The sequence below is a fragment of the Peromyscus californicus genome, unplaced genomic scaffold (assembly GCF_007827085.1).
Source record: "Peromyscus californicus insignis strain IS unplaced genomic scaffold, ASM782708v3 Scaffold_11__1_contigs__length_118956290, whole genome shotgun sequence".
NCBI classification, from domain to species: Eukaryota; Metazoa; Chordata; class Mammalia; order Rodentia; family Cricetidae; genus Peromyscus; species Peromyscus californicus.
In genome coordinates this window covers 69,318,565-69,332,172 of record NW_026294402.1, presented here as the reverse complement: position 1 = coordinate 69,332,172, position 13,608 = coordinate 69,318,565, and the positions used below count along the sequence as shown (strand labels likewise).

General features: G+C 42.4%; 1 pseudogene; it reads left to right on the top strand.

Annotated features, from left to right (window-relative positions):
* Positions 1-5,350: 5,350 nt before the first annotated feature.
* On the top strand, positions 5,351-6,494 carry LOC128104437 (heterogeneous nuclear ribonucleoprotein A1-like; annotated as a pseudogene).
* The last annotated feature ends 7,114 nt before the right edge of the window (positions 6,495-13,608 follow it).

The window sequence follows — 13,608 nt, the reverse complement described above, 5'->3', positions numbered from 1 at the left end:
ATACTCAATCAATATCATTTTATGGATAAAGTCCAAATACCTCAGATTTTGGAATCCAGAGCCTTCTATCAACTCGACATCACATCTGTCAACCAAGTGTCATTGTTTGCTGTGTTCTTCCTATTCCAGAGCCTACATACAATGGATAGGAACATACAGGTGCTCACAGAATTATTATGGACTTTACCACTGTAAACAAACAGCCTCACCTATCTGAGTTACTATGTGTGTGCTGACAGGGGTATAGGGGAGTTTTTTCTCATTGAATTGGCATGAGAATGACAATATCCTTCTTTGATATGGAAATACCATGCAAGAAAGTAGTTAGTTTCTTTCTTTTCCTTAAAAAAAATTTTTTTAAAGAGGGGTAGGCTGGCAAGATGACTCAGCAGGTAAAGGGACTTGCCACCAAGCCTGATGACCTAAATTCAATACCTGGGACGTGCATGGTATGAAGAGTTGTCCTCTGACCTACACATGCACACACACACACACACACACACACACACACACACACACACACACTCTACATTTTTTTTAAAGCCAAAGGAAAGAGCCTCTTCTGTCTGCATGGGGAACAATAAGCTTGGCAATTAGATTTAGATTTACATTCCTACATTCATCTGATAACTGATTTAGGAAGCCTTTTCTTCAATATACCAATGTGCAATTTAAATGAAAAATAGATGAAGGAAATGATTCCCAAATGGAAGCATCTCTTTAATTTTTTTTGATGAAAATTGTGCACCAAGAAGCAGAATGTCAAAGATTATTTGAAACCTGTCAAAATGAAATTACTGGCTATTTCAGAGTCTTCTTTTTCTGAATGACTTAGGTGGAGGGCATGCAGCCTGGTGGTAAATCTTGGCTTGCTTGATATCTTGAGTCTTTATATATTAGTCTAGAAGTCTACCCCTCTGAATTAGTTCATATGATAAGAGGAGGTGAGTAAAGGCGGGGATGAAAGAAGGTGGGATTGTTTAGGTGAAAAAAAATCCCGTAAGTGTAACCCCTCTGGAAGCATTAATTTGGTAAAAATCCTGGCATGTGACCTGCTTCTAACCTTATATTGAGCAGGCAAAGATAGCTTTTAAGACAGCCTCGTCAGTCCCAAGCTGCTATAGCTCTCATTTGCTACCAGTAGTAAGTAGCATGTGGCTGAAAAGGGCCAACGGAAGCCCTGGCTGGTATTACAGCTGCTTTGGGTAAGTCTGCCTTGGACCAGGAGGATAGGCGAGCAGACCTGAGATGCTCTGTGCCTAGGCTGTCCACTCTCAGCACCCCGTGTCTCAGTGCCGCTCTCAAATCAGGAGGGCACGCCGCAGAAATGGACACCGGAAGTGCACACCAATTACTGAGGGACTGTGCAAGCGAACATTGTTCTTTCAGCTTTAATTCATGTCCTCCCTCCCTCCCTTTCTTCTCTTTCTCCTTCCTCCCCTTCTCCTTCTTTCCTCTCTTTTTACCTTCTCCTACACCCTCTGTTCTCTTCCCCTTCCTTATTCTTTGCTTCCTTTCAAGAAAAGGTCCACAAAAGAAGGTTTGTTTTGTTTGAGACCCACCATCTCACTCATGATTAAGAGCTGGCTGTCTCACACTGTCTCTCATTCATGCTCGTTAAGTTTCTCTAGAGAATAGAAGGATAGTTGGGGGGGGTGAACTGAGAGAAGTGACAGCCAACGATGAGAAAAGGACACAGAAGGCGCAAAGAAGGAAGCTAGAGTGGCCACTGAGCTTGAGTTGTTGCAGAGTCTGAGAGACTCAAGACTTGAGTGTGGTATTGTGTTCCCTGAAATATTGTGCACGCTAATAAACTTATCTGGGGTCAGAGACAGAACAGCCACAATATTAAACATAGAGGATAGGCAGTGGTAGCACATGCCCTTAATCCTAGCGTTCCAGAGGCAGAAATCCATGTGTTCAAGGATACAGCCAAGCATGGTGACTCACGCCTTTAATCCCAGGGAGTGGTGGTAGAAAGCAGAAAGATATATAAGTCATGAGGACCAGAAACTAGAAGCATTTGGCTGGTTAAGCATTTGGCTGGTTAAGCATTCAGGCTTCTAGCAGCAGTACAGCTGAGATTCATTCTGGATGAGGACTCAGAGGCTTCCAATCTGAGGAAACAGGACCAGCTGAGGATCCGGCAAGGCGAGGTAGCTGTGGCTTGTTCTGTCTCTCTGACCATCCAGCATTTCACCCCAATAAGTGGCCCCAGGTTTGATTTTATTAATAAGAACTTTTTAAGATTCCTGCTACACTTGAGTTAGCTTTTCTGTATAGGGGGTTATCCATTCTCACTGGAGCCCTTCAAATCCTGTATGACGGAAGCCGACTAGGAGATCGTTAGGATTCCTTTGAAACAACAACAAAAGACTTCTAGACACCATCAGGATAAGCTGCTTTTCTCTGTGTTTTAAAGCCATAATGTCTATTGTGAAATTTGATTGTTCAAAACCATCCTGGGCTTTTCTGGACAATTCTACATAGTATATTTTCCCCCATTCACCTACTAGGTTATAGATTTAGTGAGTGGACAGATCTTAACAATTGTACCCTTTAACATTTAACTCTAGGGTGTCTGGACATGCTCCAAGAATATACATAAAACATTTTAAAGTCATTTGACTCTTAGGAAATCATTAAAATATTGTTAAGAGCCAGTCATTTTATCATAGAATCTTTGAGTCAGTTTTATGATCTTGTAAACTGATTTTTAATTTCTTTTCTTTCTGTCTTCCGATGACATTTTGCTAAATTTGCTAAGGAGATAATATTTTGACAGCTCTGGAAAGGACCCGATTCATGGACAGTGTTAGAATCTCCCTTCTCTTTCCTATTGTTTTATATCAGGTGAAGAAAGACTGGGAACGGGGCGATGCATTCTCCTAATGCTGATTTCTGTTAATATATTCCATAGTAGTCAACCTCTTGGCCTATACATTACTGCCTTTTACATGACTTCATTACCGTACATTTTGTTATTGATTTTGATTAAATCCATTTGGAAGTCAATATTCACAACACTAAAAAACAGAGGGTCCGTTAGACTATCATATACAGTACATTTATCCTCCTCCAACACACCCCTGCCTGCATGCACATTAAAAATAAAGATCTGGGAGGCCTCTGCCTCTTCAGGCAGTCTCGTCACAGGCTGATACCAACTCCAGAGCTCAAGCCCAGTCTGTCAATCACTGGGTGCTCCGAGTGTGCAGAGCCTGAAGATGCTGGGCACTCACAAAGTGTTAAAACAGCTCTGACTTGCCTCTTCCCAGCTGGATGAGAGTTTCAGTTTATTACCTACATGTTAGAGATGCTGTTTGTGAGACAGCTGACTGTGCTTTTCCCCAGGCAGAGGAGGCTGCATGGCCACACTTTGGCTATTAGTGTGGCTTCAGGAGGGAAGAGGCCCTGAGAAGGCAGCATCCTCCAGCCAGCTGAAATCACCCAGCTGTGACTAAGACAAAGTAACTCACCAACAGTGAAAATAACCAATCAGCTGGAGACGGGCTGGTCACCAGGTAGCTGAGGGGTTAGCACTCACCCACCTACTGTTATGTGTGTGCATGTATATATGTATGTGTGTGAATGTATATATGTATGTGTGTGTGCATGTATGTGTATATATGTGTGTATGTATGTATGTATGTATGTATATATGTATGTATGTATGTGCCTATGGGTCCGAGTGTATGTGTGTGTTCATGTATATATGTCTTCACACTCCTGTGTACCGGAGATCTTCAATTACACTCATTTTAGTTTTGAAGACTCAAGTTTTATTAGTGTTGTTAATGTGTCTCTGTGTGACAGAATGCTATGTGTGTGTAGGGTGGTGCCTGAGAGGCCAGAAGAAGGCATTTGATCCCTTGGAGTTTTAGTTACAGACAGTTGTGAGTTGTCATGTGGGTGTGTAGAACTGAACTCAGGTCCTCTGCAAGAGCAGGAAGTGCCCTTAACTGCTGTTCCATCTCTTTAACCCCAGGGAAAGATTAAACACAAAACCAAACCAAACACAGGTGGCTCACAGCCAACTGCAACTCTAGCTTCAAAGACTATTATCTATGTTTAGTCATGTGGCTTGGTACTTTTTCTGTGGGAGGCCAGTTCCCACCTTTTCAAGGGTTCTTATGAAGAGGAGAGAAAGGTAAGAAAATACTAGATAGAAAGATAGTGAAGAGGAGAAAGACAGAAACGCAGGATAGCTTTAGGAGGACCTGGGTCAATAACCAAAGGCCTTTTCCATTTATTCAAAAGGGCTTTTTTATAACAATGCCAAGGAGTAGGGCAAAAGCCCCCCCTCCCCTTGCTAGATAATAGCATACCACACAGCCAAGTGTAGACCCTTCCAAACACCTGGTAACCACGCCTGTGGTCAAATCATCCCCTTATGCAGCCCTGCTGGGTAAAGCAAGCTCAGATTCTCAGACCCTGACTAAGTTCTCACTAGGAAACCTCTGTGGGTCTCCACACTTTTCTCAGTGCAACATTCTCATCTTGCTTCCTCTGTGTTTGGCTGGTGACTCCTGAATTCATCCTTTCTTCCCAGAATTCTCCTAATTTGGTCACCTTGCCTATACTTCCTGCCTGGCTACTGGCCAATCAGCATTTTATTAAACCAATTCGAGTGACAAATCTTTACAGTGTACAAGAGGATTATTCCACAGCATTTCCTCCTCTTTTTTTGTCCAATTAAAAAGGAAGGTTTTAACCTTAATATAGTAAAACAAAAAACAGTTATTAAGTAAGAATTACACTAACAATATCCAATCCATTTGCATTTGACAAAATTAGAGAAAATACTTAATTATCTATCTTATCTTGGTGAGTCTAAAGTTTTGTATCTAGTTTACTTTGTATTACAACTAAGGAAAACTATAATTATAACTATTCTTTAACTCCATCAAAGACCCCAGAAGGATATAATGTTACCTAATGACAGGGTCATCAGGCTGCCTGGATAGTCACCCAAAGTTCCTCTGCAATGTTGGGGCATCCATCTTCGGGCCTAGCATATCTGACAGGCTTATTTGTGAAGAGGATTTTTGAAGAACTGTTCCACCTTGTCTTGGCAGAGTTCTGCAGTCACTTTCTTTTGTGTCCCGCTTGTCCAATTTGTACAGCATACTGTCAGCAGTTGAGGCAAGGGCAGTTTCTTTTCCCACATGGCTAGCTTTGGCCATAGAGAAAACAAACTCCATGTGGAGTTTCTTCGATGCCCATCATCCTCTGAAGTAATTGCTGCTGCCAGGAGCTGATGTGTCTCATTGTCATGAAAAGCCTAAGTTATTAAAACATTTTAAGCTTTCTGCCTGTTGACATGCCCGAGGAAACATCGCTGAAGGTCATGTCTAAGTCAGAGTCTCCCAAAGAGTCAGAACAGCTGTGGAAGCTCTTCTTTGGAGGGCTGAGCTTTGAAACAACTGAGAGCCTGAGGAGCCATTTTGAGCAGTGGGGGACACTCACGGACTGTGTGGTCGTAAGAGATCCAAACACCAAGCGATCCAGGGGCTTTGGGTTCGTCACACACGCCAGTCACTGTGGAGGAAGTGGATGCTGCTATGAGTGCCAGACCACACAAGGTGGACGGAAGAGTTGTGGAACCTAAGAGAGCTGTGTCAAGAGAAGATCCTCAGAGACCTGGGTGCCCACTTAACTGTGAAAAAGATCTTTGTTGGCGGTATTAGAGAAGACACTGAAGAACATCACCTGCGAGATTATTTTGAGCAGTATGGAAAAACTGAAGTGATTGAAATCGTGACTGACAGAGGCAGTGGAAAAAAGAGGGGGTTTGCTTTTGTCACCTTGGATGAGCATGACTCTGTGAACAAGATTGTTACTCAGAAATACCATACTGTGAATGGCCACAACTGTGAGGTAAGAAAAGTCCCATCAAAGCAGGAGATGGCTAGTGCTTTGTCCAGCCAAAGAGGTCGAAGTGGTTCCGGAAACTTTGGTGGTGATCGTGGAAGCAGTTTTGGTGGCAATGACAATTTTGGTCGAGGGGGGAACTTCAGTGGTCGTGGTGGCTTCGGTGGCAGCCGTGGTGGTGGTGGTGGATATGGTGGCAGTGGGGATGGCTATAATGGATTTGGTAATGATGGAAGCAGTTTTGGAGGTGGTGGAAGCTACAGTAATTTTGGCAATTACAACAATCAGTCTTCAAATTTTGGACCAATGAAGGGAGGAAACTTTGGAGGTAGAAGTTCTGGCTCTTGTGGTGGTGGCCAGTACTTGGCTAAACCACGAAACCAAGGTGACTATGGTGGTTCCAGCAGCAGCAGCAGCTATGGCCTTGGCAGGAGGTTCTAATTACAGCCAGGAAGCAAAGCTTAGCTGGAGAGGAGAGCCAGAGAAGTGACAGGGAAGCTACAGGTTACAGCAGATTTGTGAACTCAGCTAAGCACAGTGGTGGCAGGGCCTAACTGCTACAAAGAAGACATGTTTTAGACAATACTCATGTGTATGGGCAAAAAGACTTGAGGACTGTATTTTTGTGACGAATTGTATAACAGTTTAGTTTCATAAAGCATTCCAACAAAGGGTTTTACTGTAGACCTTTTTTCACCCATGCAGTTGATTACTAAATGTAATAGCCTGATCATGATGCTGAATAAATGTGTCTTTTTTTTTCTTTTCTTTTCTTTTTTTTCTTTTTTTAAATGTGCTGTGTAAAGTTAGTCTACTCTGAAGCCATCTTGGTAAACCTCCCCAACAGTGTGAAGTTAGAATTCCTTCAGGGTGGTGCCAAGTTCCATTTGGAATTTATTTATAATTGCTTTGGTGGAGAAGCCACTGTCTTCAAAAACCTTGGTGGAGTTAAACTGCTAGTTACTGTTATGACTTTAATGAGTTTTACCATTAAAAGGTCATTCAAGCAAAGTCACAGTTTGGTTACAATAAAATGGTTGTTGGCACACCCTATGCAGTATCAAAATTGAATAATGGTATCAGATAAAATAACAGACGGGAATGAAGCTTGTGTATCATCCATTATCATGTGTAATCAATAAACAATTTAATTCTCTTGAAAAAAACAAACATTTTAAATGCCATATTCTGTATGTCTTTGAAGTGTTTGAAGATTGCCTATCTATCTGAAATATATCTCTCTATGACCTTGAAAACATAGCTAACATGACTATAGGTTTGCTATTATAGATGACTATTAATCCTTATTTCTTAATTATATATTACATTTTAAAATGAGGTTCATAAACATAATACCCTAAACAAGAGGAGAAATACACATACAGTATAGCAAAATTAACTTTAAATTTGTATCAATGAAATAAAATCCATACTGGTATAAAATATATAAGATTAACAGTTGTTTTTTATTAAAATAGATTTAATAATCTACACTTTGCCCCCATAATTTCTATATCCTATTCCCATTTCTTCTTTTAGAAAGAGATTGACTATGACCAATAACAATTTGTAACCAACCCCCCCCCCAATAAAGACAAACATCCATAATCCATTTTTGAGAATGTGGGCATAGTTTTCTAGGCTACTTCCTGCTGATTGGGGGTGCTGTTAATCTTTTGGGGACCCTGAGAAAATTTAGGATTATGCTCAAGTCCTGACTGGAGTATTCTGTGAGGCTGGATCATCTCAGCTAGCAGCCTTGAAGCCTTTCTAGATGCAGAACTCAGAGGAAACTGCAACAGAGGCAAACTGAACATTGAATCATCTGGGCCATCTGTTCCTATTGGAGATTTTTCAGGGGGTCTTCCTCAATTAACTCTGATTTTCTTAACACAGAATGAACCCACAGCCTCTCATTCCCTATAGAAATAAAAGCATAATCTCTGCTCCAAAGTAACATATCTTCTGACTTGAATTTTGAAGTCAAAACTTTTTCAAAATATATACGTTGGATTAATCTAGCAACATTTATAATGAAATGTCTCTTAGGAGCTGTTGCTCCTTCCTCATCAGTCAAACAATTCAAAGACAACACAGTAACATATATAATCCAGACTCCTGACTCCGCCCTTCCTCTTCCCAGAATTCTCCTAGTCTGGTCACCCCACCTATACTTCCTGCCTGGCTACTGGCCAATTAACATTTTATTAAACCAATTCAAGCGACAAATCTTTATAGTGTACAAGAGCATTATCCTACAGCGCACACACACACACACACACACACACACACACACACACACACACACAAAGAGAGAGGGAATTCAAATGTAGTTGCCATATAATAGGGGAGACAATACCCCATCTAGGCACCATATGCTACCAAGTAAATCCTTCAGTAAGAGGAATAAGTCACATCTTTTTGAGTCCTTTGCCAAGAGATTCAAATGCAGAGAGTGAGAGACTTTTGGTGTGCATCCCAAATGGTATATCTTTACCATATCCCTCCCCTCAAGGCTCAGGGATCCATGTAGAAGAGTGGGTAGAGATGCAGTAGCAAGAGCCAGAGGTGGTGAAAGGCTTTAAGGAAACAGTATTTTCTAGACACAACAAGGCATATGTACAAATGAACTCATTGAGACTATAACAACATGTACAAGACCTACAGAAGTTCAAGCCATGCAAAATTCTAGCATGGAGGAAGGGAAGGAGGGCACAAAGTCCCAGCTCTAGTCAAAACTCTATTCCCCCAAATAGCTGCTGAGTACAGCAACCATTCCAGGGCAGGCCTTATGTGCAGGAACAGCCGGCCAACACTAACTGAACTCCATGTTTTAAGGAGAGATAGAGGATGAAGGCTGGCCTGGGGCAGTAGCTGGACAACAGTAGTCATAAAGTCAGTCAGTTCAAACTTGTAGCACATTCCTCGCTCTTCAGCATTAAAGAAACAAACCAAAACTGCTTTACACTGGAGGGTCAGTTCCAAGGGTCCTGAAACTGATGGTCTGAGAGAGTGCGACCAAAAAGGAGAGTGGATTGAGCAACCCACAACAAATGCCCTCTTCTGGGAAGCAGACTTGATTAACTACAAAAGCTATAAGATTAGGTGTTGCCTCAAACTGTTAAAAGATATGGGACCATATGTATTAATGATGATTTTACTTCAGTAAGAAAACACCCAGAGATGTAGCTGAGTTCATAGAGGGCTTTCCCGGAACACACAAAGTCCTGGGTTCCAGCCATGGCAGTGAATAAGCCAGGCATGCTAGTAGAAGCCTGTAATCCCAGCACTTGGGTAGTGGTAGCAGGAAGATCAGGAGTTCAAGGTCATCCTCAGTTACATGAAAAGTTGAAGGCTAGTCTGAACTTCATGAGACCCAGTCTCAAAAACCAACCAATCAACCTAACAACCAGCAAACCTACCAACCTACCAACAATAAAATAAAAATAACAAAAAAAGATCATTTCTAGGGGGGCTGGAGAGATGGCTCAGAGGTTAAGAGCACTGACTGCTCTTCCAGAAGACCTGAGTTTAATTCCCAGCACCCACATGGTGGCTCACAACCATCTGTAATGAGATCTAGTGTTCTCTTCTGCCCTGCAGGGATACATGCAGGCAGAACACTGTATACATAATAAATAAATAAATATTTTTCTAAAAGATAATTTCTGTGTAGTTTGAGGGCCCATGCTCTAAGTAAAGATGTTTAAGTTACCAAAAGGCTTTGACAGTTTCTCCCCAAACCCTGCTACAGTTCCTCAGTATAGTGTCTTTTTCTGCCATTTGCAGTCTGTTCGCAGTCAACCCCATACAACGTGTTTCCCTTGTATTTCCTGGGAATATTTTAGGAACCTGGACAACACAGTGTTCTTCAAGTCGACAGTTACAAATGGCTTCATCTCTAGCCACATCTTCATGACCTCAATTACCACATTAAAATATTGTTAGCAAATTAAAATTCAAACAGCATTTATTACAGGGGATCAAGTTTATTTTACAAGTAATTTACATATTGTCACTGACTCTGTGCCAGTTGCTTACAATTTTTGGCCTTGTTTGTGGGAGAGCAGCCAGCTCTAATGCATAGGACGGAGAACAGGGACATCATTCATCAGGAGGCTTTCTTTCTCTGACTGCAGGGTATTTAGAGAAATGGGGCAGCATGCCATAATCTAGTGCAGGCGATCAGCCTGGCTCTTTGGCATATTTTAATTTTGAAGAAGGTACAGTACTTGTTCCCCATGTTTAGCTTCTAGGGCAGTGAGCTGGGTACCAGTAAACACTTGGGGACTGAAGGAAAGAGGATGGGTTTCTCATTTGTAAATTTGAACCATTCTCAAAAGTCACCCTTAATCTTTGACCATTTTGTGTGTGTGTGTGTGTGTGTGTGTGTGTGTGTGTGTGTGTGTGTGTGTGTGTAAGTGTGAGTGTGTTGCCATCTACCATTTTTGTATAAAACAGAGTCTCTCACTAATGTGGATTCACCAAGTCAACTAGACCAGCTGTCTGGTTAGCCCCAGAGATATGCCTTTTTCCACTTCCCCATTGCTGGAATTACAAACATATACCACCACATCTGTTTTGTTCATTTGTTTGTTTTGGAGGGGGACAAGGTCTCACTAAGTATCTCTGGCTGTCCCCGAGCTCTCTAGTAGACCAGGCTGGCCTCAAACCCATAGAGATCCTTCTGCCTCTGCCTCCTGAGTGCTGGAATTAAAGGTGTATGCTGCTATATCCAAGGCAACACCTAACTCTTAAAAACATGGGTCTGGGGGGTTGAACTTGGGCCTTCATGCTTGTATAGTATGCACGTTGTACATGTAGCCATGTTCCCAGGCTACATGTCAACTTTTCTTAATTTCATCTTTCTGTTCAAGGCTCCAGACAGCATGGTTGTGGAGAGCAAAGGAGTGGAGTGAGACTGGGTTCGAATTCTGGCCCTTGTGTATTTTAGCTGAGTGACCTTAAGCGGTTCAGTCTTTCTGCACCTCAACTCTCCTGGGTTTAAAAACAGGACTCATTACGCTGCACACCTCCTGGAGCTGGTTTGAGGTTTAGATGGATTAAAACAACAGTACCCCACATAATCAGCGCCAGAGAAGCTGTGGCTCTTTACGCCCAGCTCTGCATTGTTCTGTGCCGTGTATTTCTGTCCCTGCTTCTTCCCCTTTCGGTTACAGCATTGATGGTAGCTCTGCTCTTCCAGACAAGCTGTCCTTTTGCAGTGAGCACGCACTCAGAGTCTGTGGTTTCCAGTGTGCTTCAGTTTTGTTGAACGGAGTCAGGAGAGGAGAGATTCTGGCCTTGTTGACAGAGCCAAGATGGCAGGGGCCTTGAGGATTCTGTCCTTGCTGCTCTGTCCTTTCAAGACTCACAGCCCATTTGGTAGTTGCTATAGCTTTCTTCGTGAGAACAACTGGTAAATCCAACCTAATTCAGTCTTTCCCTGTGTGGAGAAGACAGGGAGGCTTCCACACTTGGTAACCCATAACTCAGATTTTTTTTTTTAACTACTGTGATTCCTGTTAGAGCAATGGAGTTCCTCAAAAGCGGTGGATCCGAACTTGTGCCCTGAGGTCCAGCATCACAGGAGATAGACAGAAATGGGAGTTCTCAGTTTCCCTTAGACCTGAGGAGCCAGAAACTCGACAGGCCTTCCACAGGACTCATCTACCTGCCAACATTTGAGAAACTGCTCCAAAGGGCCAAGGGCCGTGATGGTTCCCCAGATTGGAACACAGCAGCAGTAACTCCTCCCAACACTGAAGGTACCTCAGGCACCCTTACAAGCAGCTGAGGGTTGCTGTACAAACATGGTAGGGTACCTGCTTTGAGCTAAGGTGCAATGGTAGATGCCTTTTGTAGATGAGCTCATTCAAGTTTCACCGAAGGACTGGGGAGATGGTTCAGTTGATCCAGTGCTAGCTGTGTTACTATGGGGACTTGAGTTCCATCCCGCACCCATCGAAAGGCCAGGCATAGCAGCAAATGTTTCTAAGTCCCCTGAAGAGACTGAGACAGGAGGATGCCTGGGGCTCGCTGGCCAGATCATCTTGGTGGATCAATGAGATCCAAGTTCAATGAGAGGCCCTGCTCAAAAAATAATGTGGAGAGTGCTGAGTGAAGACAGCCACCTTGGGCCTCCATATACGCATGCGCATCTATGCATACACATTTACACACTAATGTGTGCACACATAGGAACATGTATGCTCCCGCGGGGAGCGGGGACACACACACACACACACACACACACACACACACACACACATTTTTAACCACAGTTCTGTTATAAAGGCGATAATATCTCAGTGCTGCAGTATTGTGGGAACAGAAACTTGAGATACAAACCTTTCCTGTGGGGGAGTGGAGAGCACTGCACAGATGAATCACCGATCCAGAGACCAAATGCTGACTCAGCTTTCATCCTCCAACTCACACTTCTGTCCATTATTCCATCAGAGGTCCGAGTCTTCTTTGTGCTTAGCTTAAGTACTTTTTATTTCAGATACATGTTTTATTTCTTTTAAAACATTTTTTTTATTAATGTGATGTATTTGTGTGTGTATGTATGTGAGTTTTATAGACAAGCCTGAGATTGGGGTTCGGGGATACAACCCAATTGATTAAGTGTGTGGACTGGAGTTCAGAGTCCCAGCACCCACACAAATGCTGGGTGAGTGTGGTTGTCCACCAGGGAATTGTGGAATTCACTAGTCTAGCCAGCCCAGACTAATTTGTGAGCTCCAAGCCAGTAGGAGACCTGGTCTCAAAAACAAACAAAAAGAGGTGGATAGCATCCAAGGAATGACATTTGAGATTGTCCATTGGCCTTCATAGGCATATGAACATGTGTACAAACTTGCATATACACAGGGCTTCATGCAAATGTGTGGGAACATGCTCATCTTCTCTACAGAGTTCGCTGAGAGTTTTCTATTTGGCCTATGCCTTACGAAGTGCCGTGTGTGATGAGAAAGAAATACAGAATAGAGACCCTTGCTCTCAAGGATCTGGCAGCAAACTTTGTCCTCTGGCTTGCCCTGTTATCAAGATCAGTTATAATAAAATGTTCTCTTTTGCTTCAGGCCGCTAGTGACCATCCTCATGTGAAAATCAATTTGGGGGCTAGAGAAATGGCTTAGCCTTTGAGAGTGCTTTTTGCTCTTGTAAAAGACCTGGGTTCTGTTCCCAGCGCAAACATTGGACAGTTCACAAACTGCCAGTACATCTAACTCCAAAAAGTTGTATTTCTGGTCTCCTCTGGCACCAGGACACATATTCACATAGCCACACACATACACATAATTTAAAAATAATAAGATAAAACTTAAAAAAAAGAAAGTAACCAAGTCATATTAGAAGCTAGAATGAGGACCAGGGCTGGAGCAAAGGGAGAAGGTGGGAGAGAAAAATGGGGGTGAATAGGGTCAAAAGATATAATATGTGTAACGTGAAAATGTCACATATAACCTATTAGTTTGTATAATTAATTTATATTAATCTTAAAAAGAAAAAAACAGAATCATATGATATATGCTGTAGAACTGGTTATGTGGAAAAAGCCAGTTTGCTGAGTGAAATGAAGGGCAGAAGGGATAGCAGTAACATGGAGTCCTTTCTAGGCATGAGGCCAGAACCTTGTTGGCAGTTCCAAGCGAGCATAACCCCTGTGAAAAAAATCATTAAATTAGGCAAAGATCCAATGGGTTTAAATTTTCTGTTTTTGATTGC